Source organism: Elephantulus edwardii, unplaced genomic scaffold (assembly GCF_000299155.1).
Source record: "Elephantulus edwardii isolate Elephantulus edwardi_28Jun2011 unplaced genomic scaffold, EleEdw1.0 scaffold00060, whole genome shotgun sequence".
In the NCBI taxonomy this organism is placed as follows: domain Eukaryota; kingdom Metazoa; phylum Chordata; class Mammalia; order Macroscelidea; family Macroscelididae; genus Elephantulus; species Elephantulus edwardii.
In genome coordinates, this window is record NW_006399810.1 from 11,025,062 (window position 1) to 11,046,199 (window position 21,138).

At 37.8% G+C, this 21,138-nt stretch overlaps 1 protein-coding gene and 1 pseudogene across 1 annotated transcript in view; one reads left to right on the plus strand and one right to left on the minus strand.

Moving 5' to 3' along the window:
- The window catches only part of LOC102856993 (receptor-type tyrosine-protein phosphatase N2-like), a 1,387,447-nt gene that overhangs the window by 128,010 nt on the left and 1,238,299 nt on the right, over window positions 1-21,138 (minus strand). The gene's annotated exons all lie outside the window — the stretch shown is intronic.
- On the plus strand, window positions 13,588-14,412 carry LOC102876188 (annotated as a pseudogene).

Genomic DNA, 21,138 nt, shown 5'->3' on the forward strand with positions numbered 1-21,138 from the left:
TTTCAATCCAATCATCAGCTGTTGGGATTCTGTGTATTAGACAAATACTTGTTCATCCTTGTCTTAACAGGTCTCAAATAATTGCTGGTCAGAAATATCCTGAAAGAAATGTCCAACCACCATGGAGTGGATTGAGAAATTATAGTACAATCTCACAACAGAACACTATGCAGCCCCCAGGAGCAATGATTTGTTAAATTACTACCTAACTTGAGAGGGACTGGAAAGCATTATGCTAAGTGAACTAATTCTGTCTCATAAAGACAAATACTGTAAAAGACCATTATTTTACAATGAATGAATGGAATTCCAAAATCTCTGTAGCTGTTCATTGAAATTAATAATAATAAAAAGAGAGAGAGAAAAAACAAAACCATTATTTTAGAACATGTATGACAATCCAAGGGGGTAGGAGGGAACAGATGAAAGGGGGGGGTTGGTTAGGGTCGCACTATTTGATGGATGAAGGAAGGGATTGATAAAGGAAAGGAGAAAGATCTGATGTGAAAAACAATGTATATGAACAATGAACTTTGTAAGTAAACCAGCATAAAATAAAATTTTAAAAAGTCTGTTGTGGATATGCATAGTCCTGGCCCCAATAAATACCATAGAAACTATGTCATTTTGCCACCTTTCAACTCGTTGCATTTACAGGAAAGCAGGCACATAAAAATCCACCACAGTGTCACTCAACATGGCCATCAGGTAGAGGGAACCTAACTGTCCACTGAGACATGAATGGGTAAACAAAACCATGGTATAGACAGGACAGAATGTTTCTTAGCTATAGACAGAAAAAAAAAATTCCAAATTAAAAAAAATAAATAAAATTCTGATACATGCTATCATATAGACAAACCTTGACAACATTAGGCGGAGTAAAATAAGTAAGATTCAAAAGGGCAAATGCTGTTTGATGCCTTTCTATAACATATTTAGGATAGGCAAGTGTATAAGGAACAGAGTTTATTGGTGGTTGCCAGCAGCAGATAGGAGAAAGAATGGTTGATCTGTTGCTTAGGAGACATGACACTATTGTTAAGAGTGATGAGAAAATTTTAAAACAGAAACTCATAATGGTTGAGCAACATGAGGAACATAACTAAAGGTATTAAATGATAGTCTGGAGAATGTTGATACTGTAAATGATGTGCTGCACACATGTTCACCAATTCTCATCAAGGTGGAACCAACTCATAGCTGACTTCTCCACGGCCTTTTTAGAGGCTGTAATCACACAGGAAGAGACTACCCATATTTCTCCCAAGGAGCTGCTGGTGAATTCGAACCACCTAACTTTGGGTGGTCCCATTAGGCCACCAGGGTTCTTCTATTTATAACCACAACTGAAAACCAAACCAAAACAAAATGAACAAGTGTTTCAAGAAGGTTTAGTTTTTATTATTATCATTATTATTATTAATGTAAGTAGTAAAATAAACCACCAGAAGGTAATACTGAAATTTTAAGAATGATGGAATATTAAAAAATAAGCAAAAATGGATCATGTCAATCAAGACACACTGAAACTACTAATTTCACTGTTAAAAAAAAAAGTCTTCATCGATCTTTGGAGGCTTCTAATTCTTCCCCCACTGAAATAAATAGAATTTGTGTCAATGGCATTTTATGCCTACAACACCAGTGACAGAAATAAACCTCTGCACACTGTGGAGGAGATATGTCTAAAAATTTTTCAGAGGACTGGTACAATTATTATTAGGGAAGCAGTATTTTCTATCCTGTCCTTTACATTGATTTCGATTACAGCACAATGCCCTTTAATTTACTAAGGTTGCAATCAATTCTTTTGTTAAGGTGAAGAATACAAACCATTTACATTTTTTCTTCTTTGTAAGATTCCCACCAGGTTTTGTATTTTAAATTCAGATAGAATTAAGGATCTTTAAAGCAAGGAATAAATTGTTTTTGTGGCCATTTTGGGGGAGGTTAAAACTTTTTTCTCTTTAAAAAACCCAACACCCCACACAACCTGACTTCATCATTACAATGAAGGGAAATAGCTATGCTCAATAGTTAAATTCCAAATGCGAATTTGTATTTCAAACAAAAATATAAAGAAAAAAGAAAGGAGATGTTTGATGGGGTTAAATACCTTGTTTTAGCGTATAAAGATGCAGAGTTTTAAGCAATAGCAAGCAGCTAGATTGGAAAAAGCCTTTTGACAGGCTATAGAATGAGGCATCTGCCATACTTAAGATACCACTTATTAATAATATACAGCAGGCATGTTAAAACATTTGAAATTAGAAATTCAAAGTAGTGCCTACAAAATCAGAGGAGGACAGATATGGTTAAATGACGCAGAGGACGGTTTGTGATTTTTCAGCTTAGGGAGGATTTGCTTGAAACAGGATTCACAAACCATACAATTGTATTCAAACTACCATATGCCTCTAATAAAAAATAATAGCAAATTAAAACTCTGGTGTTCATGAGGTAAACGGCCCCCGGAGCAGTCATGGTTCTTTATTACATTCCCAGCTTCTGCACTCTTTTGCCTTGTAGTGGGATTGCTAGTTTTACTGGATAGTTAAAAATGTCCTTTGCTCTGGCTCTCCACATGCTAACAAACAGGGATGGGAACTAAAACCACACATCCCAGACCAGGCTAGGTATCGAGTACATTTCTGCATCGTCAGCGTGGAGTTTACTTGGGAAAAGTAAACACAAGGTTTTGGAATGCAACCTCTGGGTTATGTGGACAAAGTCTAAAACAAGAATGAGTCCCAAGGAGTTAGGAAGAAAGATTGAAAAGATCATTCTGGTGCTCTGTGTATTCTTTCTATTACAGTGTAAAAACTAGTCCATGGAAATCTGCTTGTGAGGAGAAAATGTTTCTGCATACGCTTGCAGTCAAGCAAGGAGGGCTGGTGCCACCATGGTTAAAGTGCTCAGCCGCTAACTGGAAGGACAAGCTCATCACTTGATTCAGGGGAGAAAGATGACACAATCTGCTCCGCAAAAGATTCACAGCCTTGGGGACCCTGTGCAGCAGTTGTGTTCTGTGCTATTGGGTCTCTCTATAAGTCAAAACTGACTGACAGCACTGGGTTTTGGATGGTGTTGCATTAAGCAGTAAGAACCTCTTAGCTCAGTAAGCTGGGGGAGTATGAAACTGGCCAGCAAAACTGTTAGAAGTGGGCACCAGAACCAGCTTCTCCATTAAGTGTGAATTAACACTGTCACTGGTTTGTTTTTCTTTTTTTTACATTTTTTTTTTCCTTTGAAAACTTTGTTGATCAAGGCAATTCTGAAGATAAGTAAAGTGATGACTTCTTTTTTTTTTTTTTTTTAGGTTTCAGGTATTTATTCAGGTGATCCAATTACAGAGTGAAACACTTTCAGCATTATGAAATCATCTTTCTTCCTTCTTGCAATTTGGTTTATTAGAACATTTATGATTCTGAAGAGCTTCTAGCTTTCCAAGCATTCAGGGATTTTACATGATGTCATGTAATGACTTCTAACATGGCATTCCATGTTCTATTCACGCAGTTTGGAAATGTACTTCCATCACCTTGTGAAGTGATAGGTACTGTTTTTCCCGAGGCTATAAAAGGTTGCCGATCTTTCTCCTAAGGAGTCACACTGATGGATTAGACCCACCTACCATTGTGTTGGCAGCATAATTCTTTCTCCACTATGTCACCAGAGCTTGATTTACATCTTTAGAGTAGGGGAAAGTTCATATATGTGAAATAAAAAGACTTCAAGAAAAAGTTTCCAAGTTGCAAGCAGACATGGTAGAAAATCTATAAGTGAATGACAAAAAATCCAAGTATGATAGGGGAATATAAAGGGCATTAGGCCCTTGTTTTGAGGCCATGCACGCCTCCAAATTTTCATTTTATTTAAAATCCATTTCATAGTTAAAAAAGGTAAATATATGCAAAAACTAAGGATATAAAAAATAAACATACATAAATTAATATCTTCCCCCCCTCCCTATACTGTTAAGTCTTTAAAGGAAGAAAATTTACTTCTAATACAGAATTTGAGAAGTAGTCTCTGTAGCTTAGGTGCTTTTGAAAAAGAGTAACTCTTTGCAACATGTTAATTTACAAGGCCATTTAATTAAGTTAAATCTCAATTAGACAGAATTGAACTAATTAGAATCCTATTTATTAAAGCTTCCATTTTTTTGTTTTTGGCATTCTAATTCTAGAGCAAAATTCAGAAGTGCAAAAAACCTTTGCATTGATAAAAGAAAGTTCATTAAACAATGACTCTGACTGGAAGAGATCTATATCTGTTCCCATTCCAAAGAAAGGTGACTTGACAGAGCGAGAAAATTATCAAACATTATCATTGATATCACATGAAAACAAGATTTTGCTGAAAATTATCCAAAAACAGCTGGAACAGAACATCAACAGAGAACTCCCTGGAGTGCAGTCTGGTTTTAGAAGAGACCGTGGTACTAGGGATAGTATAGCTAATGTCAGATGGATCTTGGCTGAAAGCAGAAAGTACTAGAAGAATGTCTATCTGTGTTTCATTGACTATGCAAAGGCATTTGACTGTGTTGTTACATGCCATTGAGTCACCCTATGTACAGCAGCCCTAAACCCTGCTCTATCCCTCGCCAATCTTACTGGTCTCCAACACACTTATGCCTATTACCCCAGTGACTGAATCAATCCATCTCATCAAGAGTCTTCCTCTCCTACGCTGTCCCTTCATCCTCCCAAGCATGATGTCCTTCTCCAAGGACTGATCCCACCTTGCAACATGTCCAAAGTATGTCAGATGAAGCTTCAGAATTCTTGCCACCAAAGAGAAGCCTGGCTTCATCCTCTCCAGAAAGAACTTGTTTGTTCTCCTAGCAGTCCATGGTATATTCAATACTCTTCTCCATCACCACAGCTCAAAGGCAACAATTCTCCTATCAACCTTAGTCATTGTCCAGCTCTGATGCATAGCAAGTAATTGCAAAGACCATGGCCTGTATCAGGCACACCTTAGTCTCCAGACTGACATAGTTGCTCCTCAGGACTTTGGAGAGGTCTCTGACATCACACTTTCCCAGTGAAATTAGTCTTTTAATTTCCTGGCTGCTGGTACCAAGAGTGTTGATTGTACAGCCAAGCAAACCGAAGCTGTCAATATTGTGTAGATCACAATAAACTGTGGCTGATTCTGGGAAGAATGGCAATCCCAGAACACTTCATTGTGCTTATGTAAAACCTATACTTGGACCAGGAGGCAGTCGTCAGAACAGAGCAAGGAAATCCTACATGGTTCAAAATTGGGAAGGGAGTGCAACAAGGATGTGTCCTATCTCCATATCTTTTCAATCTATATGCAGAACAGATTATCTGGGAGGCTAGGAAAAATGTGGCATCAGGATTGGAGGTAGACTTATCAACAATCTGCGTTATGCAGATGACACAACCCTGCTTGTGAAACTGAGGAGGACCTGAAGCATTTGCTGCAGAAGGTCAAGGACTGCAGCCTCCAATATGGATTGAAGCTCAGCATCAAGAAAACAAAGATTCTCACCACTGGGCCCATTGGCAGCATCATGATAGATGGTGAAGAGATTCAGATTGTTAACAGCTTCAATTTGCTTGGCTCTGCTGGTTCTTTACTGACCCCAGGAAACTCCACCAGGATCGCATCATTTACACAGGTAACTGTTGATATGTGGTGGCCCCATGTGTATCTCAGGAGAGCAGCTCTCCACTGGGTTTGCAGTGGCTGATTTTTTCCTGGATTGCCAGGCCTTCCTTCCAAGTTCCCTCAGTTGGATTCAGACTGCTCATGTTTCATCTGGAAACAAATGCATTGACTACCCAGAAACTCCTATTGTTGCTGCTGTTGTTCCTTTGTGTCATTGAGTCACCTGTGACTCATAGCGACCCTATGCACAATAGCCCTAAATGCTATTCTATCCCTTACCAATCTTACTGGCCTCTGACACACCTAGCCCTATTACCCCAGTGACTGAATCAATCCATCTCATCAAGAGTCTTCCTCTCCTGCGCTGTCCCTCCATCCTCCCAAGCATGACATCATCGTGACGTCAGAGATGCTTGGAAAGATCCTCTAAGAACTACTGACACAGGGGTCAGCAAATAAGTTTGGAGTTTTCACTAACCTTTATATAGGAAGATTAATAGAGAATCACAACTTCCTAAAATTGTTGATAATGAATGTACTCCATTTCTGAAATGTTCTAAGTGTTGTGGTTCTGAACTGTCAAGTCGGAACCTTCCCATAGCTGACCCTCTGGTGGGTTTTCAGAGGCAGTTAATCATGCGAGAGGAGATTACTCATCATCCCGTGAAACAGCTGGTGAGATGTGAACCGTGTGCCTCCAGCATTACAGTGCAGCTTCTTGCTACTTACTAGGCCACCAAAGCTCTAATTAGTGAACTTAAAAAAAAAAGTAATTTTGTTCTCACCACCTACTCTCACTAAATAGTGGGGGAAAGGGCTGTTCTTTTATACATTCTATAATTTGTTTGATGCTAGGTGTCCTTTTGCCTGAAATACTATTCAGGCATATGCGTAGGATAGGGTTACAAAGGTCTTATGCAAAAAAGACTAAGAAAGAAGCTATTCAATAAGAATAATGACAATGACACCACTTTGCATTTTCAGGCTGTCATTTTCCAAGAACCTCAAAGAATTTTAAATGAACAATTTATGAATCTTATTATCTTATTTAATAGCATTAAAATTAAGATTATATGAACATAGGTAAAATACAAAGATGTATATTTATAATCAATAGAAAATAATTAGGAATTATATCATATTTTCCATAAGTGCATAATTATAAACACTTAAACTTATCATAAAAGAAGTTTGCTTGACATGAGTGAAAGCAGAATCCTTCTTTTATTTGTGGGAGAGTGAAGAGTTGCATGATTATTTCAACCCAATTTCTGTTCATTTGGAACAGAAAGTTTCAATTTCTAATCATTTTATTCAGCCATTCAACTACTTTTATGAGGCACAAAGTATGAATGGGGGATGGGGGGGGGTGTTCCTGGCTGGTGTGAAGGGATGTTGCTATTGTTATGAATCAACTCCACAGAAGCTGGTTTCTTTGTTCTATGTTTTGTTTGTTTGCTTGTTTTTATGGGCCTGGGAATATTCTAGATTCCAGAATTTTAAATGGCTAAGCCTCTGTTTTCATGGGCTGGTTTCTTTAATTGGAGGACAAACTACATACAAATAACCAGAATCTGACAATGACTTCAAATTGTGGCAAGGGGCAAGAAGGTATAAAGCAGTTCTGTGATGGCTCCTGGGTGCAAGTGACAGGGAGGTAACTTGACTCAGGTGGAGGAATGTATGTGGGATGACCTTTCTGGAGACCTAGTTCTTGAGTTCACTCCTGAAAGATGGGAAGGAGCTTGTGTTGCAAAGGACTACAGGAGGTGTTACAAGGAGAAGGCAAGAACTCTGGGTGGGAATGGATCTGACAAATTCCAGAAACAGAAAGGAGAGAAAGATAAGTGAGAGGATGAGGCTGAAATGTGGGAGAGGTCAGGTCCCTGTTACAGTTCTAAGGAGTCTGGAGTTTACTATTAGTGGAGAGTTGCCAGAGAATTTTAAGCAAGCGAGGGGCATGGTGGTGATGAGGCTTTTGAAAGAGGGTACTTGTAAAGTATGTGGTAACTGATCCTACCAGGAGGCAAGGTGAGGCAGCTGTGCAAGAGATTACAGTGATGGCTAAGACTTGGGTTCACCACTGATTCGTCATTTTGCCATAGGGTGATTCTCTATATGTTGCCATGATGCAGAAACAGGTATTACCAGCATTTCAAATACTAGTAAAAGCCCACGGTGGTGGATTTCAGTAGTTTTCAAACTATAATAGACTAAGATGAAAGGCTTGGAAATCTACTTCTGAAAATGCAGCAATGAAAACTATGGACTAAAACAGTGTGTAATCTGACATACTGCTAGAATATGCGGCCCAAAAGTTAGGCGGTACTCCAAATACACAGTGGTTGCAAAAGACTCAAGCCTCCCACTGATTAGGAAGACGGCACAGGTCAGGGCAATGTTTTGTAGCTAAGATCTGAGTTCTGCTGTATATGAAGTCATTAGAAGTAAGAGTAGATGCAGTAGCAGCTACAAGATTTGGGTAACAGCAGTGGAAGAGGGAGGTAGAGAGAAATGGGTGGAATTACCTGGATTTTCTACTAGAGTAAATGAGAAATTCCAATCTAGTTAGATATGTTTCATTGCATTTCATTATCCTATCTCTTCTTCCTTCTTAAAAGGTCTCTAATACTGTTGTTTTGCAAGACATTCTGTAGCTGTTCAGCTTGATATGTCACACCAGGACAGCAAGGAAAGACTAAAAATTTCATGTAAGAAACAAGAGTACAGTCTTGATTCATCTAACGTCAAAAATCTGGATAAAAATATGAATGATTCCATCAACAACTCCCAAGTTTTTTCAATAACCTTCGTGCTGACTTTATGTGGACAAATGTCCAAATACTTGATAGCACCATCTACTTACATATTACCCACTGTGGGTAACCTTACAGGAGGTAAATGTGCCCCAAATGCTACCACAGAATAGTAACAGCCCAAAGTTTAAGCAGACAATTCAAATGCAAAACCAATCCAACAACTGAATCATCCTGGAATCCTCTGACAAACTTATTCACTTGTAATGCAACTCTTGAAATGCATATAAAGATATACACCATCTATAAACACCAGTCCACAGCTGTGTTATAAACTGATGGTAACTCATGATCACCGTCCTGGGCAAATCAGCCTCTGGTAGCTCAGAAATATGGCATTAACTCGTCAAGACCACCTGGGCCCCAGTTAGTGCATTAGTACTGCTTTCCTGAAATGCTTCCCAGATGCCATAAAGACTCCTGTGAATGATTTACACATTGGAGTAGACTGGTAGACCCAGACGATGTAAACATATCTAGAGTGAAACAAAGATACCAAGTTTGGAGAAAACAAGAACTTTTTTCACTTAATTTAAAAAAAAAAATGAACCCTAACAGCCACTCAGTGTTACATACTCAATCTCTGAGGAGAGGACTTGGAACTTTCTATAGTTCACAGGGCCAGGGTATCCTGACCAGTCAAGGAAGCCTCCAGGGTGACACCAAGCACAGTCCAGAACACAGGTGCACTAACCACCAGCCCTCAGAGGACTCCACCTTCCATCTCAGTCTTACAGAACTTCAAGAACATAAGATTTCTCCCATTCACAGCTATGCTTGACTACAAGGAGACAATGCCCCACAACTCCAACAATGTGGTGAGGAAAATCAGAAAGACACAAATTACAAAGATGCTTCTTTAGACATCTTCTCCATTCTTCCTCCAAAAAGAAGAAACAAACCCTGACTGCTTTTACCCATCACCTAATCTCCAAGCCTGGCACAGCCATCCCAGTGAGTCTACTGGTTGATCAAATGAATGAAGGGTCCAAACACCTACTGAATTCTGTTTAGAGGATGCACTGGAGTTCTATGATCTCGGGTAGTTAATAAAGTTAAGCTCCAGTATAATCACTTGTGTTCCAGGACTGTGCAGAGAACTGTCACCTTTACTTTAGACCTGTGTAGTACACACACAGAGCATAAAGAGTCACAACAATAAAATATATTGGGACAAATGGATATTAGTGATTCATTTCATAATTTGCTTTAATGACATTTACTCTTTGGTGGCCTAGGGCAAAGAAGCTGGACTGCAATCCCAAAGACACATGGTTTGAACCTACAAGCTGCTCCGTAGGAGAAGGATTGAAAGTCTTTCGTGTGATTTACAGCCTCTGAAAACCCACTGGAGTGCCAGCTATCAGACAGTTCTGACTAGAAGGCACACAACAACAACAACCTTAAGTCAAATGAGGAAAAGTAATATAAAGAGCAAGTAAGGTAAGATTTTGGAAGGATATTAAACAGATTTTAATATTGTAAAGAATATTCTTGCACAATTCCATTCTTCCAGGCTCGGCTCTTGTCCCTGGCTAGCTCACAGTCTCGCACCCTTGCTGGGATATTTGGGAACACTGCATAATCCATTCCTGGAATGCGTGAGCAGCAACCAGCTCCGCAGCGGCTCACACATGACCAGCCCCGGATCCTATAAAATATTCATTCACTTTCAAAAATGTTTGCACCCTGCTGTCAAACTTGGACAAATTCACATGGAGTATCAGAAAATGGTGATTTTAATGGCACATGCTTTCCTCAAACCTCTCCTTCCATGAACACATTTTCTTCAAAATGATTTTAATAAGAAAGATTAACAATTTCAACATTAGCTGCTAATCCCCTTTCATTTAAAACTCTGCTGATAAAATTCTTTGCTTGTCATTCAAATAGTAAGTAATAATTATAGATTTGAGGCTTCCATCTCTGGCTTCATTAATAGTAAATTGCATGGAAGTCTGAAGCATAAGTCAGCTTTGATACATCTCAAAATGCAATTTCCATAGCTTTCCTTGGCTATGTACAATTAATTACACAGTTAATAAGGGAAATATGTTAATGAAAAGAAAATTATTCATCCAGACCACCTGCCTTCACCAAATATCTTTTGTGGGTTTCTCTTCTTTTTGTAATTTTCCTCTACAAACAGTATATTTAAAAAGAAACAATTGACAATGTGCTGATTTTTAATATCAGTCTGCAGCTACTTCAATTAACATAAGACTAAAGAAAAATAATTAATTCATTTCTATGACAAGTTTATGGATTTCTGCCTTTAAGATATTTTAAATGTACATGGTATTTTAAATTCCTGAAGGAACTGTCTATCAAACATAAAGGGGGTTTTATTTGTTTTTTTTTATTTGTCTGCCAATGGCATATTCACCTTTATAAATAAGTAGAAAATTTAGGAGTAACTTTATGAATGATATACAGGATAATTATCAATCAAAATAGATTCCACCATCTGACAATGCCTATAAATTGATTTTTAACTCATAGTGACCTTATAAGATAGAGTGGCTTAGTGGTAAGAACTTGTGCTGCCAGCCTAAAGGGATACAGTTTGAATCCATCACCTACTTATTGAGAGAAAGATGGACAGTCTTTTCCCGCTCAATTCACTGCCTCTGAAAACCAGTTGCAAGGTTGGCTGTAAGTCAGTTCCAATTCGATGGTACACAAAACAATTGTTCCAACAAGTTTCCAAAGATGCAACTTACACAGAAGCAGACAGTGGCAGCAGATAGTATATTGTGGCTACTATCTGAGAGCTTTTGCCACCACAGTTCTTTTTAAAAGAGAATAAATCTCCTCATTCTCCACCCCCCTCAACTTATTTTAAATCCATCTGTTTAGTAATAATTAAATGCTGCCATTTCATTTGGATAATCAAAGTTTATCTACAAATAGTTAAATCCAGAAAGTGTCAAGTTTTACAATGAGTATTAATGACTTAGGAGATGTGATGCCAAAGAGAAATCAGAAAAGTAAAACAAGAAAAAGAGAATGGGCTGTGACTGACTAATGTCACATTTCTACTCACTTTTTAATAGGTTATCTGGACAATACAAAATAATTTATTTGCAAATATTAGCTTTACAATTCATTTCCATTCATACAAAAATTCAAACTATAATTGAAAATCGGGATTTTATTCTCATCTCAACTTTATCATATGGCATGTACTATGCATTGTTTTAAAATTTCACTACTGTGCAAAATTCAATTGAAACCCAATTTCCAAAGAATTAATAGGAAAGACAGTGTGTAAGAGGGGTGGGGGGGAAAGATTTAAAAAATGTGTAAAACAATATATACGAACTTTGTCAGTAAATCAATAAAAATATAAAAATGTGGTTCTGGGATGACCAAACTCTAAAAAAAGGTTTGTTGTTGTTGTTGTTGTTAGGTATTATCAGGTCGACTACAACTCATACCAACCCTATGAAAAAAAGAGCTGAACCCTTTTCTGTCCTGAGCCATCCTCACACTTCCTGACATAAAAGAGCTGAAGCAGCCACTTCATCAATCCACCTGGTCGAGTGTCGTCTTCTTCACTGACTCTCCACCCTTTCCTGCATCATATCCTTCTCCAAAGAATAGCCCCTCCTAGCAACATGCCCAAAGTATGTGAGGTGAAGTCTCATCATTCTTGCCACCAATGAACACTCGGGCTGCACACTCTTCAAGACATACCTGTTTGTTCGCTTGGCAGTCCAAGAGATGTTCAGTGCTATTCTTCAACACCAAAGCTCAAAGGCATCAATTATTTTTCTGTCAGCTTTATTCATTGTCCAGCTCTCAGATGTACAGCAAGAAACTGGAAAGCCTATGGCCTGAATCAGATGCACCTCAGTCCTGACATCATCACTCTTCAATAACTTGGAGAGTTGCCTAACTGCAGATTTTCCCAGTGCAAAGCATCTCCTTATTTCCTGCCTGCTGGTATCATCAAGAGTATTTAATGTGGATCCAAGTAAAATGAAGTTACTGACAGTTTCAATCTCCTCTCCACCCATTATGATGTTGCCTATAGGTCCAGTGGTAAGAATCTTTGTTTCCTTGATACTGAGCTTCAAATCTATTCCAAAAGCTGAATTCTTTGATCTTCTCCAACAATTGCTTCAAGTCCTCCTCACTTTCAGCAAGCAAGGTTGTGTCATCTGCATAACACAGGTTATTGATAAGTCTCCCTCCAATCCTGATGCCACATTCCTCTTCACAGGGACCAGCTTCTTGGATAATTTGCTCAGTATACAGACTGAATAAGTATGAAGAGAGAATAGAACCCTGACACATTCTCTTCTCAATTTTAAACCATGCATTGTTCCCCTGCTCTGTTCTCACAACAGCCTCCTGGTGTAGGTATAGGCTCCACATGAACACAATTAAATGCTCGGGGATACCCATTGTTTTCAGTGTCAGCCATAACTTGTTATGATCCACACTAATGCCTTTGTATAGTCAAAAAAGCACAAATAGACATTCTTCTGATATTCCTTACTTTTAGTCAGGATCCAACCGATAGCAGTAATGATATTGCTGGTGCAATGGCCTCTTCTAAATCCTGTTTGAATTTCTGGAAGTTCTAGATCTATGTACTATTCTAAACATTTTTTTGAATGATCTTCAGCAGTATTTTGCTTGCATATACTATTAATGATATTGTTCAATAGTTTCCACATTCTGTTGGATCACCTTTCTTGGGAATGGAAAAAAATATGGACCTCTTCCAATCCACTGGCCAGAAGAGAAATTCTATGATTAAGAAATAGATGTTTTATCAAGTGAGTCCAACATACTAATGTTTGCTGACTAATGCAGTCTTAGGTTTTTATTTTTAACTGCCTCTTCAAAAGCAGTTTTTAAAGAAAATAGAAACTATTGTTACAGGTTCTGTGACAGTTGATGCTATTCCTGAAATGAACATCCATTCACCCATCACTTGCAGCTTGAGGGCTACCAACAACATTCCACTGTCAACTTCAAATAAGAATTAGAGGCACAAAGGGATCATGTGAGGGTGTGACCTCTTGTAATGCTTCAGAACTATAGCGAGACCTCATCCACCTGGGTCTACTTCTCCATTCCAGTTGAGGGTTAATTCCTCTTCCCCCTTATGGCCAAAGGGGTTCTTCATGCATCAAACCCAACTACCTTGTCATCAATCCTGCTAAGATTATCCCCGGTGGCTTCCACTCCCATTGGATTCCTTCTCCCTGACCCCTTCCCGCCACCTGCCCCAACCCCTCGCAAGAAGTCAGAGGATCTAGCAAAACCATTGGCAAGTCACAAAGCTCAACAACACCAAGTGGAAGTTGCATCATCTGGAAATGGATAAAATGAAGATTTACTAAAATTGAGGAAAGGTTTACAAGAAGTCATAGAACTAACCAAAGACCTGCTTTCCACCTAATCTTCCAAAATGCCTTACATGTTCATACAACCCATTCATTCATGGAAAGTAGGCTCCAGGTATGTAGCAGTATGGAAGGAGATGGACAGTGTTACAAAGTAGAGATGGAGGAGAGAGATGACGAAAAGGGCCTCCCTGTGACCACCTTTGCTGCTATGGCAATGCTGAAGAGACTCCACTCTTGAATCCAAGCCTGTAGAAGAAAGAAGGAAAGCAAAGGGGAACAGTGGCTACAAGCCCACATCAAGAAAAGAAATGCTTGACCAACAACATGAGTTTAAAAAGGAGAAAGCTTTGAAAAAAAGCACAGAGAATAAAAGAACTTGAGCAAGAAAATGAGGACCAGAAAGTTAAATGGCAACCATTCAACAACAGAGCCTATTCTAAAACCAAAAAAGCCCGGTAAAGAGTATTTTTGCTTCTCCTAGGAGTATAACTGGTAGAGTTGGAGTAGGAACTGCTGATAAACCTACAACCCAGTACCAGGATACCTCTAAAAGAAACGTTGGGCATTTGATGCCTCAATAATCAGAAAAACTATTGGATTTCACCTTTGCATGGGCTTTACACGTATTTTTTTAAATCCTTATATTTTTCTAAAGATAAATTATTTGCTAGGTAAATAAGGGAGAATATCATTGTCATTACTGACTTCAATAGATAGAAACTTGAAGTTGTTGAGATTAGTTATTCATTTAACTCTTTTCCACTACTACTACTACCAGAATTCCCTTATTCTATTGAATAAAGTGACTTTTCTAGATAAATGCTACTTAAAGACAGCACCCGGAGGAACTGTTAATCTTTCTAATGTCAGAGACTTGTTTTACATAATGTGGATTTTTCAGAACCTTTGAACCTGTCAGATATTCTAGCAATTTGAGATCTTCTCTTTCCCTCCTTCCCTTCAAATTAAACCTAGCTGTTATTTAAATAAGCTTGGATTTGAAGGCTAACTTGTAAATGGTAACATTTGTTTTGAAGTATTTGTTCAGTAACTTGGTTCATAAACCTATTAAGCCATCTAAAATTGATTTGACTCATTCTTTTCTGAATTTTATGTAAGAAACCATGTTTAGGGCCATCTGTCTTTTCCAAGTTATTTTTGGTTCCCCCCCCCCCATTTTGTACATTTGCTTTTTTGGCTGTGTTAATTTTTCACTCGTGGTAATGGTACTTTTTTTGGTTGTGTAACATTTACATGCGAAAACAAAACATAATGTATATCCCAATATACGGTTTAGGTGCTATTTTATAAAAAAAAAAAATACCACCTAAAACCCAAGGAAAGATTCATGAACAAGAATACTGAATGTTTTCACATTAAAAATCTACTGCATTTCTTGTGCATTAATAAAAGTATACTTTCCTTGTATATTATGTTCACATGATTTTTGTTAGCTAGATCAAGTTGTCAGCATTTATTGGTATAAGTGAACATTAGTTATCCTCACTTAAATTTAAGCCAAATACATGTATAGAAAAAGATCTTCCTATTAATAGAAGGTGAACATTTTTAGAATGTTACTTTCTGTTTTGTATATGTTATTAAAGTTCTTATTTTTTAGAAAAAAAATAGAGGAATATATTTTCTTCAAGACCCACCACCTTCACTATCACTCAACTAATAAGAAGCCCACAGGAGACAAATTTTACTCTAAAGATGACGACAGTGGTTATAACAGGGAAACCTTTCAGGAAGAGGAAAGAGAGGAGGGGATGGTTGCCTAGCAACACACAGACAGCTTCTCACCCATTATAAAGCAGTACGTCTTTTCTTAGCAGCAGCCTTTCATGTTCTGTGTCAGTGATGTACTCATTACAATTTTCTGATGAAGTTTTTAGGAAGAATAATTCCAACATGTGTAGTAAAGGTTACTTCGGATAGCAATATTGACATATTTTCCCCTCCCATATCCAGATGAGACTCACTGAATGATATTACATATTTTTGTAAAATATTCACATAAATTCTTTAAGCATTCAGTAAAAATAGAATTTTGAGACTTCTAACTTCCTAAAACCAACAGGCTTAATGCTCATGAGGACACTAAAGTCAGTTACTAGGAATGGCACCAACATTTTCAAAAGAACAAACACAATGCAAATATTTTTTTTTTAATCTCATTCCCAAATTTTCAAAGACAGAAGCCAGAATATCTAGATCTACCCCTTTCCTTTTCCAGACCTTCTTAGAAGCAACAAAAAGGCTAAAATATCAGTAAAGGAAAAACTGAAAACACAAGATTCAACAGCCAACCTCAGGAACCAAGGGTTGGTTGACAATCGTTTCTCCCTCAACAGCTTCAAAATGAAATGAGGAGTCTGAGGTAGGAAAAGGAAGAGATTTGATCTGTCAAAAATTATTTTCAATTTTTAGAGTGAAAAGTTAGAGGTAAGACTATCAAATATATTTTTAATCCTTTCCCTGCTCAGCTGCCAATCTCATTGTGGATTGCCCATATTACACACCCACTTGAATTCTCAAAATTTGACGGGAGAAGCTCAAGTCGATTATCAAATGTCATCTTGCTTGTTGTTCTACTTTGGCAGCACAGAGCCATGTGACTTGGGGCCTATTCTTGCCAACAGTTATTTTTATTGTCAACACAACATGTGCAAATTCAGAATTTCTCTATGGTCATAGTTGTTTGCATTCAAGATTCAGTCACATGCCGGCTGATCTAAGCCCCTTGGGTGTCCGTGCACATCCACAGAGAGCTCATTTTGGAGACAGAAATTTGGAAGTACTTCCTAGAGCACGACCATTCTCTGATCTTCATACAGAAAGTGTGTGAATCAGGCTGAACAGGAAAACTATCTGGATTCCTTTGATTACAGTTTCCTAAAAGACATATTTCTTTATAGTACAGAACATAAAACTAGTCCTTGGATACAGCTGTCAATATAATATGAAATGAAATGGCAGTCCAGTATTTATACTGTTTATTTTTTGTTTAACTTACAGTGAGTCACATATTTCCAAAAAGATGAAGAACTAGATGCCCAGAGACGACTTTCTCTTGACAAAATACCTAGAAATGTTGGATAATAAATATAGTCAGCCGATCACCAATGCAAGAGAATCTCTAAACTGATGAAGGAAAGGAGAGCTGCCCTGGTAAGAGTGTGACCCAATAGGAGGTCTGTGCACTGAGGGTTAAGGTAAGATGGTTTCCTGGCAGGGCTGGGTTTTGTTTGCCACATGAAGCACAAAATAAAATGCTGTTCTACAAGATGTAGAGAGCCAGACCTGAGAGGCCTCCAATGCAAAGCAACAATCCTCCGGAGAGACCCACATGCTCAGTGAAAGCGTTTTGTTCAGGTCACAGGAACCTGATTCGTCTCCATTGGGGTCAAGGTGGGATGAAATTTGGACTTTGGCTGCCTCATGATTAAGTTTCACATTTACTGTACATGTATAGTTTGTGACATCTATAGTGAGACACCAATGCCAAGATGGTCTTGGTTTTATGGAAATCTTTAGTGTCTTGACAAAGCAATCCTACAACAACAACATAACAAAACTTTTCAAAGTAAAGACTCTCAGCACAGGAAATCACACAATTCCAGGGGAGAAAATGTCATTGATGAGGAGCTTATAACCTGAAACAATGAAGCTCACCAGGGGCTAACTTGTTGGGTAAATTCACCAACACACTAAGCAGTAGACCAAAGACCCTAACAGAAAAAATACAATAACATATTTCTAATGACTGAAGATATTAACAATATAACTAAAGTCTATACAAGAGGCATTAATGAGAAGGAACAATACAGAACTGCAAATGAAAAATATACACCTTTAAATCATAAATACAATGGATAGCGTAAAGAGTGGATTTAGACAGAAACCAGGGAATGAAAGAAGCATTGTACAATAGAAAATACATCTGAGGAAATTTCCTGGAATGGATATGGGGTAAAGAGAGAAAACATGAAACTTAAAAGACCTGTCAATGAAGATGGCCAACATACTTTTACTGAAGGAAAGAATTGAGAGAATAGAAGAAATCCAAATTTAAAATGTAAATGATTTATCATCTTCCAGAAATGATGAAGTATAAAAATTCTCAGATTTAGGAATCATAGTAAGTCTGGCACAAAGACAAACGAGGTCCATACCAAGACACATCCCAAGGTAGGTGCAGACTGACAGCAACCAGAAGAAACTATAGATTACCTCCAGAAAAAAACAGCCCTGGAACAGCCACAAACAGCCTTCTCGACAGCTACAGCCTCAGAAGGCAGGAGCATGGTAATTTGAAAGTAAAAGGAGAAAAATAACAGCAATTTGAGGACTGTATGATCTGTAATTCAAGGCTGAGGATTAATGAAATTTTCAAAGGTTAGGAAGAGTGGATAGATAATGAGCATTGCATTGGAAGAGATGAAGGAAAGAACTGTTTATAAGGAATATATGATTAGGCATTACCTTTATGATAACAGTCCAGAATAAGGAGCGCATTTCAATGTAGACTAAGGAAGCGGGGGAGAGGTAGGAAATTGTGCAATAATGAATGAATGAAAATTCCACTTTTCTGTAAACTTTCATTGTTGTGTTGTTGCTGTTGTTGTTGTGTGCTGTCGAGTCATTTGTGACTCATTAAAATCACAATTAAAATAAAAACATTTACTTTTAAAAAGAAGCACTTCTAACTAAAAGACCAAAGAGATTATTTCAGGGGGAACAAACCCCACAAACAAAATAACCCAGAGAAATTTTACCTAAAATAAAACATGAAAAGAAGAAATGAGGGGGTGGGGCAGGAAATCCATGGTACATATGAGAGTAAATCTAAAGAAGTGCTGGTCATAAAATTAGTAATAAAAATGGTTAATTTAAGGATATAAAAGCAAGGTGAAGAAAATACAGAACAGCAATATACGTGGGACAGGAGAAACTGGGGTCAAAGTCCAAGAGTCTTTGTTTATTGGGAGGAGAAAAATTAAGTATGCATACTAAAATAGTCAAGGCAATTGTTAAAATTTAGCTGCTGAACTAACAAAAGAGAAAGAAGGGCCTAAAAAACCATAATAAATGCAACAGAATGAGGGAAAGAAAAAAACTCCAAGAGAAAACACAGCATAATGATGAAGCACAAAATTAGACACAGATGGGTGTAATGCTGGTAGAAAGTGAGTTTCTAAAACACTCACATGAACAACATAGTTATAACTTTTCTGTAACATCTCATTTCTAGCAAATGTAATAATGAAAGAGACTACAGTACTTTGCAATATTTCAAAAGATGTTTTCACACAGTGCATCATTAAACAGTAACGGGGGCAATGAGGGTTGATGTGTTGGAATTAGTGAGATTGGCTCAGGGCAGGGTTCAGAGCTGCTGGACACAGGGTTGCTATGGGCCGCAGGGCAATTTGATGACACATAACAACAGTTTTATCATGTAGGTTTTATAATCTCTATATTTTATCCAGGAGGAAACTGAAACCCTCTTGGAGTTTAACGTTTACACCCACATCACATTGGAAAGCAAGTTTCTAGATATCCATCATTTTCCATTGTACTACAGTATTTTCCTCAGCATTCTGAAATTCATTTCTTCTTTCTCAAGAAGAAAATATATCACTGAAAAGTGGTCATGACCCTTTCAGTTTTTATCCTGTTTATCGTAAATGTTCTTGGGCTTCTAGCAAACTTAAACAAATGAATGCCTCTTTGCCATTCAATTGATTTAAACTCACAATGACCCTAGGTTCTCGAACGTATGCTTCTTTCTGAAATGGTTCTGTGTCAGCCAATACTTTTTGGTACAGTGACTCCATGTATTCATTCTATCTTCTTTTGATGCTTCCTGATCAGTCAAGATTTTGCCCACAGCATCTTTAAGCAAAGCCTGGAGAGATATCCACTATTGAAAAATCAGACACTAAAAGCACCATGGAACACAGTTCTACTCAGGTACACATGGGGCTCACTTGAGTACTGATTATCACACAGACTGCCAAAAGATCAAACAAATCTGTCTGGGAAAAAGTATAGCCAGAGTGCTCCTTAGAAGTAACGATGATGAGACTTTATCTCATATACTTTGTGGACGTGCTATCAGGAAAGGTTGGCTTCTGCAGAAGACCATTATGCTTGGAAAACTAAGGGTTAGCAACAGAGAGGAAGACCCTCCAGGAGATGGATGTATTGACACATTGACAGCAGCAATGGGCTTATGGACAGCAACGATTGTGAGGATGGCCCTCATTGGGTAATGTTTCACTCTGTTTTTCCTAGGGTATTATGAGTACCAGTATTTAACAACAACAGTCTCTAACAACAATTATAACAACCAGTCACCAACCAAACCAGAGGAAAAGCCTCTTTTCAGGCTTATCATATCAAGGTTATATGGGAGAGGGGTCAAGAGCTTACAGACAACCACTTGTTGATTTTATCAGTTACTGAGCACTCAAAGTGTCTTGCTGAATAATGAATATCATTACTCAAAACTTTGCATACACTGTTTTGGGCGCCAGGTTCAAATGCTCTTCTTCAAGTATTATCTTACAGGCTTGTTAGCTACTAAATTTAGTATCTGCTTATTAGCATTCATTTAATATCACTTGGATGCTTGACTTGACCTTCTCTATTTGACCCAACTTACCCATGTAAAAAAAGGTATATCAAGCAAGAAAATGGAAAATGGGGAGTGTCTTTCTGAAAGTTTAGTAAATTAATTACTTTCAAAGATCACCATGGCTGGTAGCCACATACACGGGAATAACTAGTTATACATAAAAGAGACAATAGAAAATTAGATTCATTATAATGCCAAGTTGAAGAAATCCTTACTGGCGTCTGTGACCAGTGCTTTGAAAATCTTTTGCGTTTTAAGTCAACACGCTTCAGAAGTCAGGACCTTGTAGTCCTTAAGAATTATGTCTATTTAAAAGGAACTCCAAATGATTCTCATACAAGAAACACAAATGAAAAGATGCTCAGTATTATTTTTAATAAGACCAATATATATAAAAACTAGTGAGAAAAATCAAAAGTTTGTTAATCTCTTAAGGATGGGGGAAATATGGCAAAATAGGTGGCATTTTCTATATAGCTGTAGGAACTATGTCTTTGTTCTAATGCTGTTAATACCACAAATGAGTGGTTTTAACAAACAGAAATTTATTTTCTTATTGTTTTAGACTACATCTGTGGAAGGAACTGCTGGAGAAGCTCAATATCAGCTGTGAAAACTAGGCCGGGGGCTGATTGTGGAACAGACCACCAATTACTCATAT